The sequence below is a fragment of the Eubalaena glacialis genome, chromosome 9 (assembly GCF_028564815.1).
Source record: "Eubalaena glacialis isolate mEubGla1 chromosome 9, mEubGla1.1.hap2.+ XY, whole genome shotgun sequence".
Classification (NCBI taxonomy): Eukaryota; Metazoa; Chordata; class Mammalia; order Artiodactyla; family Balaenidae; genus Eubalaena; species Eubalaena glacialis.
Genome location: NC_083724.1, coordinates 18810998 through 18823223, shown reverse-complemented (window position 1 = coordinate 18823223; position 12226 = coordinate 18810998). Strand labels below are relative to the sequence as shown.

At 39.2% G+C, this 12226-nt stretch overlaps 1 protein-coding gene across 1 annotated transcript in view; it reads left to right on the top strand.

The window, feature by feature from the left end:
- PAPPA (pappalysin 1) overlaps positions 1 to 12226 on the top strand; it is a 248894-nt gene that overhangs the window by 221206 nt on the left and 15462 nt on the right. The gene's annotated exons all lie outside the window — the stretch shown is intronic.

The window sequence follows — 12226 nt, the reverse complement described above, 5'->3', positions numbered from 1 at the left end:
GCATGTAAAATCCTGGAGAGAACACAGATGTTCAGGGGGTATGGCTAAAGTCTAGGGGAAGAGGGAAGATGGGACACTCCCAACGAGGTCAGTTATGGCCTTTAAGCATTTTATAATCTCTCTTGTTGTTTACACCTATAGAATTAGGGGGTGTGGTCTTGGTTGCCATTTTCTTCCTTAGTATATTAGGATGTTACAGGAGTGATTCGAGTATTTATAGTGAAACTGGAACATCCAGCTGAGATGCATCTCACCCACCCACAGAAGAGTGGCCACCTCCACTTTCCTCCTGATGAGAGCTGGGACCAGAGTTTGGGGCCCGAGCCGAGAGTTGAGAGAGAGGTGGCCAACCTGGCCAATGTGAGTTGAAAAGTATTTCCTGTGACGAACGAGCTCACGGGGAACTATTTCTTCTTCTTTCTTTTTTTTTCTTTTAACATCTTTATTGGAGTATAATTGCTTCACAGTGGTGTGTTAGTTTCTGCTTTATAACAAAGTGAATCAGCTATACATATACATATATCCCCATATCTCCTCTCTCTTGCATCTCCCTCCCACCCTCCATATCCCACCCCTCTAGCTGGTCACAAAGCACCGAGCTGATCTCCCTGTGCTATGCGACTGCTTCCCACTAGCTATCGATTTTACATTTGGTAGTGTATATATGTCCATGCCACTCTCTCACTTCGTCCCAGCTTACCCTTCCCACTTCCCGTGTCCTCAGGTCCATTCTCTATGTCTGCGTCTTTATTCCTGTCCTGCCCCTAGGTTCTTCAGAACTTTTTTTTTTTTTTTTAGATTTCATATATATATGTGTTAGCATACGGTATTTGTTTTTCTCTTTCTGACGTACTTCACTCTGTATGACAATCTCTAGGTCCACCCACCTCACTACAAATGACTCAATTTCGTTTCTCTTTATGGCTGAGTAATATTCCATTGTATATATGCGCCACATCTTCTTTATCGATTCGTCTGTCGATGGACACTTAGGTTGCTTCCATGTCCTGGCTATTGTAAATAGAGCTGCAATGAACATTGTGGTACATGACTCTTTTTGAATTATGGTTTGCTCAGGGTATATGCCCAGTAGTGGGATTGCTGGGTCATATGGTAGTTCTATTTTTAGTATTTTAAGGAACCTCCATACTGTTCTCCATAGTGGCTGTATTAACTTACATCCCCACCAACAGTGCAAGAGGGTTCCCTTTTCTCCACACCCTCTCCAGCATTTATTGCTTGTAGATTTCTTGATGATGGCTATTCTGACTGGTGTGAAGTGATACCTCATTGTAGTTTTTTTTTTTAATTTATTTACTTATTTATTTTTGGCTGTGTTGGGTCTTCATTTCTGTTCAGGGGCTTTCTCCAGTTGCGGTGAGTGGGGACCACTCTTCATCGCAGTGCGCGGGCCTCTCACTGTCGCGGCCTCTCCCGTTGCGGAGCACAGGCTCCAGATGTGCAGGCTCAGTAGTTGTGGCTCACGGGCCTAGCTGCTCCGCGGCATGTGGGATCTTCCCAGACTGGGGCACGAACTCGTGTCCCCTGCATTGGCAGGCGGATTCCTAACCACTGCGCCACCAGGGAAGCACCTCATTGTAGTTTTGATGTGCATTTCTCTAATGATTAGTGATGTTGAGCATCCTTTCATGTGTTTGTTGGCAATCTGTATATCGTCTTTGGAGAAATGTCTATTTAGGTCTTCTGCCCATTTTTGGATTGGGTTGTTTGTTTTTTTGATATTGAGCTGCATGAGCTGCTTGTAAATTTTGGAGATTAATCCTTTGTCAGTTGCTTCATTTGCAAATATTTTCTCCCATTCTGAGGCTTGTCTTTTCGTCTTGTTTATGGTTTCCTTTGCTGTGCAAAAGCTTTTAAGTTTCATTGGTCCCATTTATTTATTTTTGTTTTTATTTCCACTTCTCTACGACGTGGGTCAAAAAGGATCTTGCTGTGATTTATGTCATAGAGTGTTCTGACTGTGTTTTCCTTTAAGAGTTTTATAGTGTCTGGCCTTACATTTAGGTCTTGAATCCATTTGGAGTTTATTTTTGTGTATGGTGTTAGGGCATGTTCTAATTTCATTCTTTTACATGTAGCTGTCCAGTTTTCCCAGCACCACTTATAGAAGAGGCTGTCTTTTCTCCATTGTATATCCTTGCCTCCTTTATCAAAAATAAGGTGACTATATGTGCATGGGTTTATGTCCGGGCTTTCTATACTGTTCCATTGATCTATATTTCTGATTTTGTGCCAGTACTATACTGTCTTGATTACTGTGGCTTTGTAGTATAGCCTGAAGTCCGGGAGCCTGATTCCTCCAGCTCTGTTTTTCTTGCTCAGGATTGCTTTGGCTATTTGGGGTCTTTTGTGTTTCCATACAAATTGTGAAATTTTTTGTTCTACTTCTGGGAAAAATGGCATTGGTAGTTTGATAAGGATTGCAGTTAATCTGTAGATTGCTTTGGGTAGTATAGTCATTTTCACAATGTTGATTTTTTCCAATCCAAGAACATGGTATATCTCTCCATCTGTTTGTATCATCTTTAATTTCTTTCATCAGTGTCTTATTGTTTTCTGCATACAGGTCTTTTGTCTCCTTAGGTAGGTTTATTCCTAGATATTTTATTCTGTTTTGTTGCAATGGTAAATGGGAGTGTTTCCTTAATTTCTCTTTCAGATTTTTCATCATTAGTATATAGGAATGCAAGAGATTTCTGTGCATTAATTTTGTATCCTGCTACCTTACCAAATTCATTGATTAGCTCTAGTAGTTTTCTGGGAGCATCTTTAGGATTCTCCATGTATAGTATCATGTAATCTGCAAACCATGACAGCTTTACTTCTTCTTTTCCAATTTGGATTCCTTTTATTTCTTTTTCTTCTCTGATTGCTGTGGCTAAAACTTCCAAAACTATGTTGAATAATAGTGGTGAGAGTGGACAACCTTGTCTTGTTCCTGATCTTAGTGGAAATGGTTTCAGTTTTTCACCATTGAGAACGATGTTGGCTGTGGGTTTGTCATATATGGCCTTTATTATGTTGAGGTAAGTTCCCTCTATGCCTACTTTCTGGAGGGTTTTTTACATAAATGGGTGTTGAATTTTGTCAAAAGCTTTTTCTGCATCTATTGAGATAATCATATGGTTTTTCTCCTTCAATTTGTTAATATGGTTTATCACATTGATTGATTTGCGTATATTGAAGAATCCCTGCATTCCTGGCATAAACCCCACTTGATCATGGTGTATGACCCTTTTAATGTGCTGTTGGATTCTGTTTGCTAGTATTTTGTTGAGGATTTTTGCATCTATGTTCATCAGTGATATTGGCCTGTAGTTTTCTTTCTTTGTGACATCTTTGTCTGGTTTTGGTATCAGGGTGATGGTGGCCTCATAGAATGAGTTTGGGAGTGATCCTCCCTCTGCTATATTTTGGAAGAGTTTGAGAAGGATAGGTGTTAGCTCTTCTCTAAATGTTTGATAGAATTCGCCTGGGAAGCCATCTAGTCCTGGGCTTTTGTTTGTTGGAAGATTTTTAATCACAGTCTCCATTTCAGTGCTTGGGATTGGTCTGTTTATATTTTCTATTTGTTCTTGGTTCAGTCTCAGAAGGTTGTGGTTTTCTAAGAATTTGTCCATTTCTTCATGGTGTCCATTTTATTGGCATATAGTTGCTTGTAGTAATCTCTCATGATCCTTTGTATTTCTGCATTGTCAGTTGTTACTTCTCCTTTTTCATTGCTAATTCTATTGATTTGAGTCTTCTCCCTTTTTTTCTTGATGAGTCTGGCTAATGGTTTATCAATTTTTTTTATCTTCTCAAAGAACCAGCTTTTAGTTTTATTGATCTTTGCTATTGTTTCCTTCATTTCTTTTTCATTTATTTCTGACCTGATCTTTATGATTTCTTTCCTTCTGCTAACTTTGAGGTTTTTTTTGTTGTTGTTCTTCTTTCTCTAATTGCTTTAGGTGTAAGGTTAGTTTGTTTATTTGAGATGTTTCTTGTTTCTTGAGGTAGGATTGTACTGCTATACAATTCCCTGTTAGAACTCCTTTTGCTGCATCCCATAGGTTTTGGGGTGTCGTGTTTTCATTGTCATTTGTTTTTAGGTATTTTTTGATGTCCTCTTTGATTTCTTCAGTGATCTCTTGGTTATTTAGTAGTGTATTGTTTAGCCTCCATGTGTTTGCATTTTTTACAGGTTTTTTTCCTTTAATTGATAACTAGTCTCATAGCATTGTGGTCAGAAAAGATACTTGATACAATTTCAATTTTCTTAAATTTACCAAGGCTTGATTTGTGACCCAAGATGTGATCTATCCTGGAGAATGTTCCATGAGCAGTTGAGAAGAAAGTGTATTCTGTTGTTTTTGGATGGAATGTCCTATAAATATCAATTAAGTCCATCTTATTTAATGTATCATTTAAAGCTTGTGTTTCCTTATTTATTTTCATTTTGGATCATCTGTCCATTGGTGAAATTGGGGTGGTAAAGTCCCCTACTATGATTGTGTTACTGTCAATTTCCCCTTTTATGGCTGTTAGCATTTGCCTTATGTATTGAGGTGCTCCTATGTAGGGTGCATGAATATTTACAATTGTTATATCTTCTTCTTGGATTGATCCCTTGATCTTTATGTAGTGTCCTTCTTTGTCTCTTGTAATAGTCTCTATTTTAAAGTCTATCTTGTCTGATATGAGAATTGCTACTCCAGCTTTCTTTTGTTTTCCATTTGCATGGAATATCTTTTTCCATCCCCTCACTTTCAGTCTGTATGTGTCCCTAGGTCTGAAGTGGGTCTCCTGTAGACAGCATATATAAGGGTCTTCTTTTTGTATCCATTCAGCGAGGCTGTGTCTTTTGGTTGGAGCATTTAATCCATTTACATTTAAGGTAGTTATCGATATGTATGTTCCTATTACTATTTTCTTAATTGTTTTGGGTTTGTTATTGTAGGTCTTTTCCTTGTCTTGTGTTTCTTGCCTGGAGAAGTTCCTTTAGCATTTGTTGTAAAGCTGGTTTGGTGGTGCTGAATTCTCTTAACTTTTGCTTGTCTGTAAAGGTTTTAATTTCTCTGTCCAATCTGAATGAGATCCTTGCTTGGTTGTAGGTTTTTCCCTATCATCACTTTAAATATGTCCTGCTACTCCTTTTTGGCTTGCAGAGTTTGTGCTGAAAGGTCAGCTGTTAACCTTATGGGGATTCCCTTGTATGTTATTTGTTGTTTTTCCTTTGCTGCTTTTAATATTTTTTCTTTGTATTTAGTTTTTGATAGTTTGATTAATATGTGTCTTGGCATGTTTCTCCTTGGATTTATACTGTATGGGACTCTCTGTGCTTCCTGCCCTTGATTGACTATTTCCTTTTCCATATTAGGGAAGTTTTCAACTATAATCTCTTCTAATATTTTCTCAGTCCCTTTCTTTTTCTCGTCTTCTTCTGGGACCCCTATAATTCGAATGTTGGTGCATTTAATGTTGTCCCAGAAATCTCTGAGACTGTCCTCAATTCTTTTTATTCCTTTTTCTTTATTCTGCTCTGTGGTAGTTATTTCCACTATTTTATCTTCCAGGTCACTTTTCCGTTCTTCTGCCTCAGTTATTCTGCTATTGATTCCTTCTAGAGAATTTTTAATTTCATTTATTGTGTTGTTCATCATTGTTTGTTTGCTCTTTAGTTCTTCTAGGTCCTTGTTAAACGTTTCTTGTATTTTCTCCATTCTATTTCCAAGATTTTGGATCATCTTTACTATCATTCCTCTGAATTCTTTTTCAGGTAGACTGCCTCTTTCCTCTTCATTTGTTTGGTCTGGTGGGTTTTTACCTTGCTCCTTCATCTGCTATGTGTTTCTCTGTCTTCTCATTTTGCTTAACTTACTGTGTTTGGGGTCTCCTTTTCACAGGCTGCAGGTTTGTAGTTCCCATTGTTTATGGTGTCTGCCCCCAGTGGCTAAGGTTGGTTCCGTGGGTTGTGTAGGCTTCCTGGTGGAGGGGACTGGTGCCTGTGTTCTGGTGGATGAGGCTGGATCTTGTCTTTGTGGTGGGCAGGACCGCATCCGGTGGTGTGTTTTGGGGTGTCTGTGACCTTATTATGATTTTAGGCAGCCTCTCTGCTAATGGGTGGGGTTGTGTTCCTGTCTTGCTAGTTGTTTGGCATAGGGTGTCCAGCACTCTAGCTTGCTGGTCGTTGAGTGGAGATGGGTCTTAGCGTTGAGATGGAGATCTCTGGGAGAGCTTTCACTATTTGATATTATGTGGAGCCAGGAGGTCTCTGGTGGACCAATGTCCTGAACTTGGCTCTCCCACCTCAGAGACACAGGCCTGAGCACCAAGACCCTGTCCATCACATGGCTCAAGTACCAAGACCCAGTCAGCCAGAGCTCAGAAGAAAAGGGAGAAAAAAAGAAAGAAAGAAAAAAATAAAATAAAATAAAAAAGTTATTAAAATAAAAAAATTTTTAAATTATTAAAAATTAAAAAAAGTAATAAAAAAAAGAAAGAGCAACCAAACCAAAAAACAAATCCAAAAATGATAACAAGCGCTAAAAAGTATACAAAAAAATACAACGGACAGACAGAACCCTAGGACAAATGGTAAAAGCAAAGCTATACAGACAAAATCACACAAAGAAGCATACACACTCACAAAAAGAGAAAAAGGAAAAAAAAGTATATATATTTTAAAAAAGGAGGAAGAGAGCAACCAAATCAGTAAACAAATCTACCAATGATAATAAACTCTAAATACTAAACTAAGTTAAACATAAAACCAGAAACAAATTAGATGCAGAAAGCAAACCCCAAGTCTACAGTAGCTCCCAAAGTCCACTGCCTCAGTTTTGGGATGATTAGTTGTCTATTCACATATTCCAGAGATGCAGGGTACGTCAAGTTGATTGTGGAGATTTAATCCGCTGCTCCTGAGGCTGCTGGGAGAGATTTCCCTTTCTCTTCTTTGTTCGCACAGCTCCTGGGGTTCAGCTTCGGATTTGGCCCCGCCTCTGCATGTAGGTTGCCTGAGGGCATCTGTTCCCGCCCAGACAGGATGGGGTTAAAGGAGCAGCTGATTTGGGGGCTCTGGCTCACTCAGGCCAGGGGGAGGGAGGGGTACGGAATGCGGGGTGAGCCTGCGGCGGCAGAAGCCAGCGTGACATTGCACCAGCCTGAAGCATGCCGTGTGTTCTCCCGGGGAAGTTGTCCCTGGATCACAGGACCCTGGCAGTGGCAGGCTGCACAGTCTCCCAGAAGGGGAGGTGTGGATAGTGACCTGTGCTTGCACACAGGCTTCTTGGTAGCTGCAGCAGCAGCCTTAGCGTGTCATGCCCGTGTCTGGTGTCCGTGCTGATAGACGCGGCTCGTGCCCGTCTCTGGAGTTCGTTTAGGTGGTGCTCTGAATCCCCTCTCCTTGCGCACCCGGAAACAATGATCTCTTGCCTCTTCGGCAGCTCCAGACTTTTTCCCGGACTCCCTCCCGGCTAGCTGTGGTGCACTAGCCCCCTTCAGGCTGTGCTCACACAGCCAACCCCAGTTCTCTCCCTGGGATCCGACCTCTGAAGCCCGAGCCTCAGCTCCCAGCCCCCGCCCGACCCGGTGGGTGGGCAGACAAGCCTCTTGGGCTGGTGAGTGCTGGTCGGCACCGATCCTCTCTGCGGGAGTCTCTCCGCTTTGCCCTCTGCACCCCTGTTGCTGCACTCTCCTCCGCGGCTCCGAAGCTTCCCCCCGCACCCTGTCCCCCCCACCCCTCCGTCTCCACCAGTGAAGGGGCTTCCTAGTGTGTGGAACCTTTTCCTCCTTCACAGCTCCGTCCCAGTGGTACAGGTCCTGTCCCTATTCTTTTGTCTCTGTTTTTTCTTTTTTCTTTTGCCCTACCCAGGTACATGGGGAGTTTCTTGCCTTTTGGGAAGCCTGAGGTCTTCTGTCGTAGGTGTTCTGTAGGAGTTGTTCCACATGTAGATGTATTTCTGATGTATTTGTGGGGAGGAAGGTGATCTTCACGTCTTACTCCTCCATCATCTTGAAGGTCTCTGAACTATTTCTATTTTTATATTCATATATATTCTAAGCTGAAAAATCATTTGACCTTATCTCTCATTTTAAAGAGGGGAAACAGTTTTTGAGATGTGAAGGGCAAAGAATCACAGTCATTTTGGCTATAGAGCTCTATGATGATCTGGTCCAAACTTCTCGTTTCCTTAATGGGGGCTCTGAGGCCCGTAAAAGAGGAATGATTTGTCCAAGGTAGCATAGTGAGTGATAGAAATAGAGCAAGGTTCCTGGCTTCCTATCCTAGTCCCTTTATACTGTAGCGTCCTTAAGAGAATTTGTTCCTTCAAGAAAGATGCTCTGATTCTAAAATACAGGGGTGAACAGGGCAAGACCCAAGAAACACACTCAAATTGGAGAACAGTTACTGTATCTCCTGGTTGGCTGCAGGCTTCTTTGGTTGCATTTTTTGCTGTACGTAGTTAGTATACTTAGTATATGGTTGTGATGTACAATAATTTATGTAACCATTTATCTCCAACTTTGATTTTAAGTTTTAGGTTATTTCATTTTCTCACAATGATAATGATGCTAATGAACATCTTTACACAGAAATATTTTATAGCTCTAATTATTCATTTACAACTGATTCTTGGAATTAACATGAGTAGGATAAAAGGTGTGAGCATTTTTGTAATATTTTAATTTTATTGGCAAGGTTGATTTACAAGGTTGTATTAGTTTCAGGTGTACAGCAAAGCAATTCAGTTATACATATACATATATTCATTCTTTTTTAGATTCTTTTCTCATATAGGTTATCACAGAATATTGCAGAGTTCCCTGTGCTATACAGTAGGTCCTTGTTGGTTATCTATCTTATATATAGTAATGTGTGTGTGTTCATCCCAAGCTCCTGATTTATCCCTCCCCCCACATTTCACCTTTGGTAACCATAAGTTGGCTTTCAATATCTGTAAGTCTGTTGCTGTTTTGTAAATAAGTTCATTTGTATCTTTCAAAATTAGATTCCACATATGAGTGATATCATGATATTTGTCTTTCTCTGTCTGACTTACTTCACTTAGTATAATAATCTATAGGTCCATCCATATTGCTGCAAATGGCATTAGTTCATTCTTTTTTATGGCTGAGTAATATTCCATTGTATATATGTACCACATCTTCTTTATCCATTCCTCTGTCGATGAACATTTAGGTTGCTTCCATGTCTTGGCTATTGTAAATAGTGCTGCAATGAACATTGGGGTGCATGTACCCTTTCCGATTATGGTTTTCTCCACCTATATGCCCAGGAATAGGATTGCTGGATCATATGGTAGTTCTATTTTTAATTTTTTTAAGGACGCTCCATACTGTTCTCCATAGTGGTTGTACCAATTTATATTGCCACCAACAGTATTAGGAGGGTTCCCTTTTCTCCACACCTTCTCCAGCATTTATTTTTTGTAGACTTTTTGATGATGGCCATTCTGACCAGTGTGATGATAGCCATTCTGACCAGTGTGAGGTTACCTCATTGTAGTTTTGATTTGCATTTCTCTGATAATTAGTAATGTTGAGCATCTTTTCATGTGCTTTTTGGCCATCTGTATGTCTTCTTTGGAGAAATATCTATTTAGCTCTTCTGCCCATTTTTTGATTGGGTTGTTTGTTTTTTTGACATAGAGCTGCATGAGCTGCTTGTATATTTTGGAGATTGATCCCTTGTCAGTCGCTTTGTTTGCAAATATTTTCTCCCATTCTGTGGGTTGTCTTTTCATTTCGTTTATGGTTCCCTTTGCTGTGCAGAAGCTTTTAAGTTTAATTAGGTCCCATTTGTTTATTTTTGTTTTTATTTTCATTACTCTAGGAGGTGGATCTAAAAAGATCTTGCTGCGATTTATGTCAGGGAGTGTTCTGCCCATGTTGTCCTCTAAGAGTTTTATAGTGTCCAGTCTTACATTTAGGTCTTTAATCCATTTTGAGTTTATTTTTGTGTATGGTGTTAGGGAGTGTTCTAATTTCATTCTTTTACATGTAGCTGTCCAGTTTTCCCAGCACCACTTATTGAAGAGACTGTCTTTCCTCCATTGTATAGTCTTGCCTCCTTTGTCGTAGATTAATTGACCATAGGTGTGTGAGTTTACTTCTGGGCTTTCTATCCTGTTCTGTTGATCTATATTTCTGTTTTTGTGTCCGTACCATACTGTTTTGATGACTGTAGCTTTGTAGTATAGTATGAAGTCAGGGAGCCTGATTCCTCCAGCTCCGTTTTTCTTTCTGAGGGTTGCTTTGGCCATTCGGAGTTTCCATATAAATTAAAAAAAAAAAAAAAATTTTGTTCTAGTTGTGTGAAAAATGCCATTGGTAATTTGAGAGGGATTGCACTGAATCTATAGATTGCCTTTGGTAGTATAGTCATTTTGAATATATTGATCCTTCCAATCCAAGAAGGTGGTATATTCTTCCATCTGTTTGTGTCCTCTCTGATTTCTTTCATCAGCGTTTTATAGCTTTTAGAGTTGAGGTCTTTTGTCTGCTTAGGTAGGTTTATTCCTAGGTATTTTATTCTTTTTGGTGCGATGGTAAACGGGATTGTTTCCTTAATTTCTCTTCCTGAGATTTCATTGTTAGTGTATAGGAATGCGAGAGATATCTGTGTATTAATTTTGTATCCTGCAACTTTACCGAATTCATTGATGAGCTATAGTATCTTTCTGATAGCATCTTTAGGATTTTCTATGTATAGTATCATGTCATCTGCAAACAGTGACAGTTTTACTTCTTCCTTTCCAATTTGGATTCCTGTTATTTCTTTTTCTTCTCTGATTGCCATGGCTAGGACTTCCAAAACTATGTTGAATAGAAGTGGTGACAATGGACATCCTTGCCTTGTTCCTGATCTTAGAGGGAATGAATGCTTTCAGATTTTCACTGTTGAGAATGATGTTATCTGTGGGTTTGTCATATATAGCCTTTATTATGTTAAGTTTCCTCTATTCCCACTTTTCTGGAGAGCATGATCATAAATGGGTGTTAAATTTTGTCAAAAGCTTTTTCTGCATCTACTGAGATGATCATATGGTTTTTATTCTTCAGTCTGTTAATGTGGTGTATCACACTGATTGATTTGTGGATATTGAAGAATCCTTGCATCCCTGGGCTAAATCCCACTTGATCCTGGTGTATGATCCTTTTAATGTATTGTTGGATTTGGTTTGTTAGTATTTTGTTGAGTATTTTTGCGTCTATGTTCATCAGTGATATTGGCCTGTAATTTTCTTTTTTGGTGGTGTCTTTGTCTGAGTTTGGTATCAGGGTGATGGTGGCCTCATAGAATGAGCTTTGGAGTGTTCCTTCCTCTGCAGTTTTTTTGGAAGAGTTTCAGAATAATAGGTGTTAATTCTTCTCTAAATGTTTGATAGAATTTTCCTGTGAAGCTATCTGATCCTGGACTTCTGTTTGTTGGAAGTTTTTTAATCACTGTTTCAATTTCGGTACTTGTGATTGGTCTGTTCATATTTTCTATTTCTTCCTGGTTCAGTCTTAGAAGGTTGTATCTTTCTAAGAATTTATCCATTTCTTCTAGGCTGTCCATTTCATTGCCATATAGTTGCTTGTCGTAGTCTCTTATGACCCTTTGTATTTCTGTGGTGTCAGTTGTAACTTCTTTTTCATTTCTAATTTATTGATTTGAGTCCTCTCCTTTTTTTTCTTGATGAGTCTGGCTAAAGGTTTATGAATTTTGTTTATCATCTTCTCAAAGAACCAGCTTTTAGTTTCACTGATCTTTGCTATTGTTTTCTTCATCTCTATTTCATTTATTTCTGCTCTGATCTTTATGATTTCTTTCCTTCTACTAACTTTGGGTTTTGCTTGTCCCTCTTTCTGTAGTTAATTTAGGTGTAAGGTTAGGTTGCTTACTTGAGATTTTTCTTGTTTCCTGAGATAAGATTGTATTGCTATAAACGTCTCTCCTAGAACTGCTTTTACTGCATCCCAAAGGTTTTGCACCATCGTGTTTTGTTGTCATTTGTCTCTAGGTATTTTTTTTTAATTTCCTCTTTGATTTCTCCAGTGATCCATTGGTTGTTTAGTAACATATTTTTTAGCTTCCATGTGTTTGTGTTTTTTACAGTTTTTTTTTCCTGTACTTGATTTCTAATCCAGTAGTGTTGTGGTTGGAAAAGATGCTTGATATGATTTCAATTTTCTTAAATTTACCAAGGCTTAATTT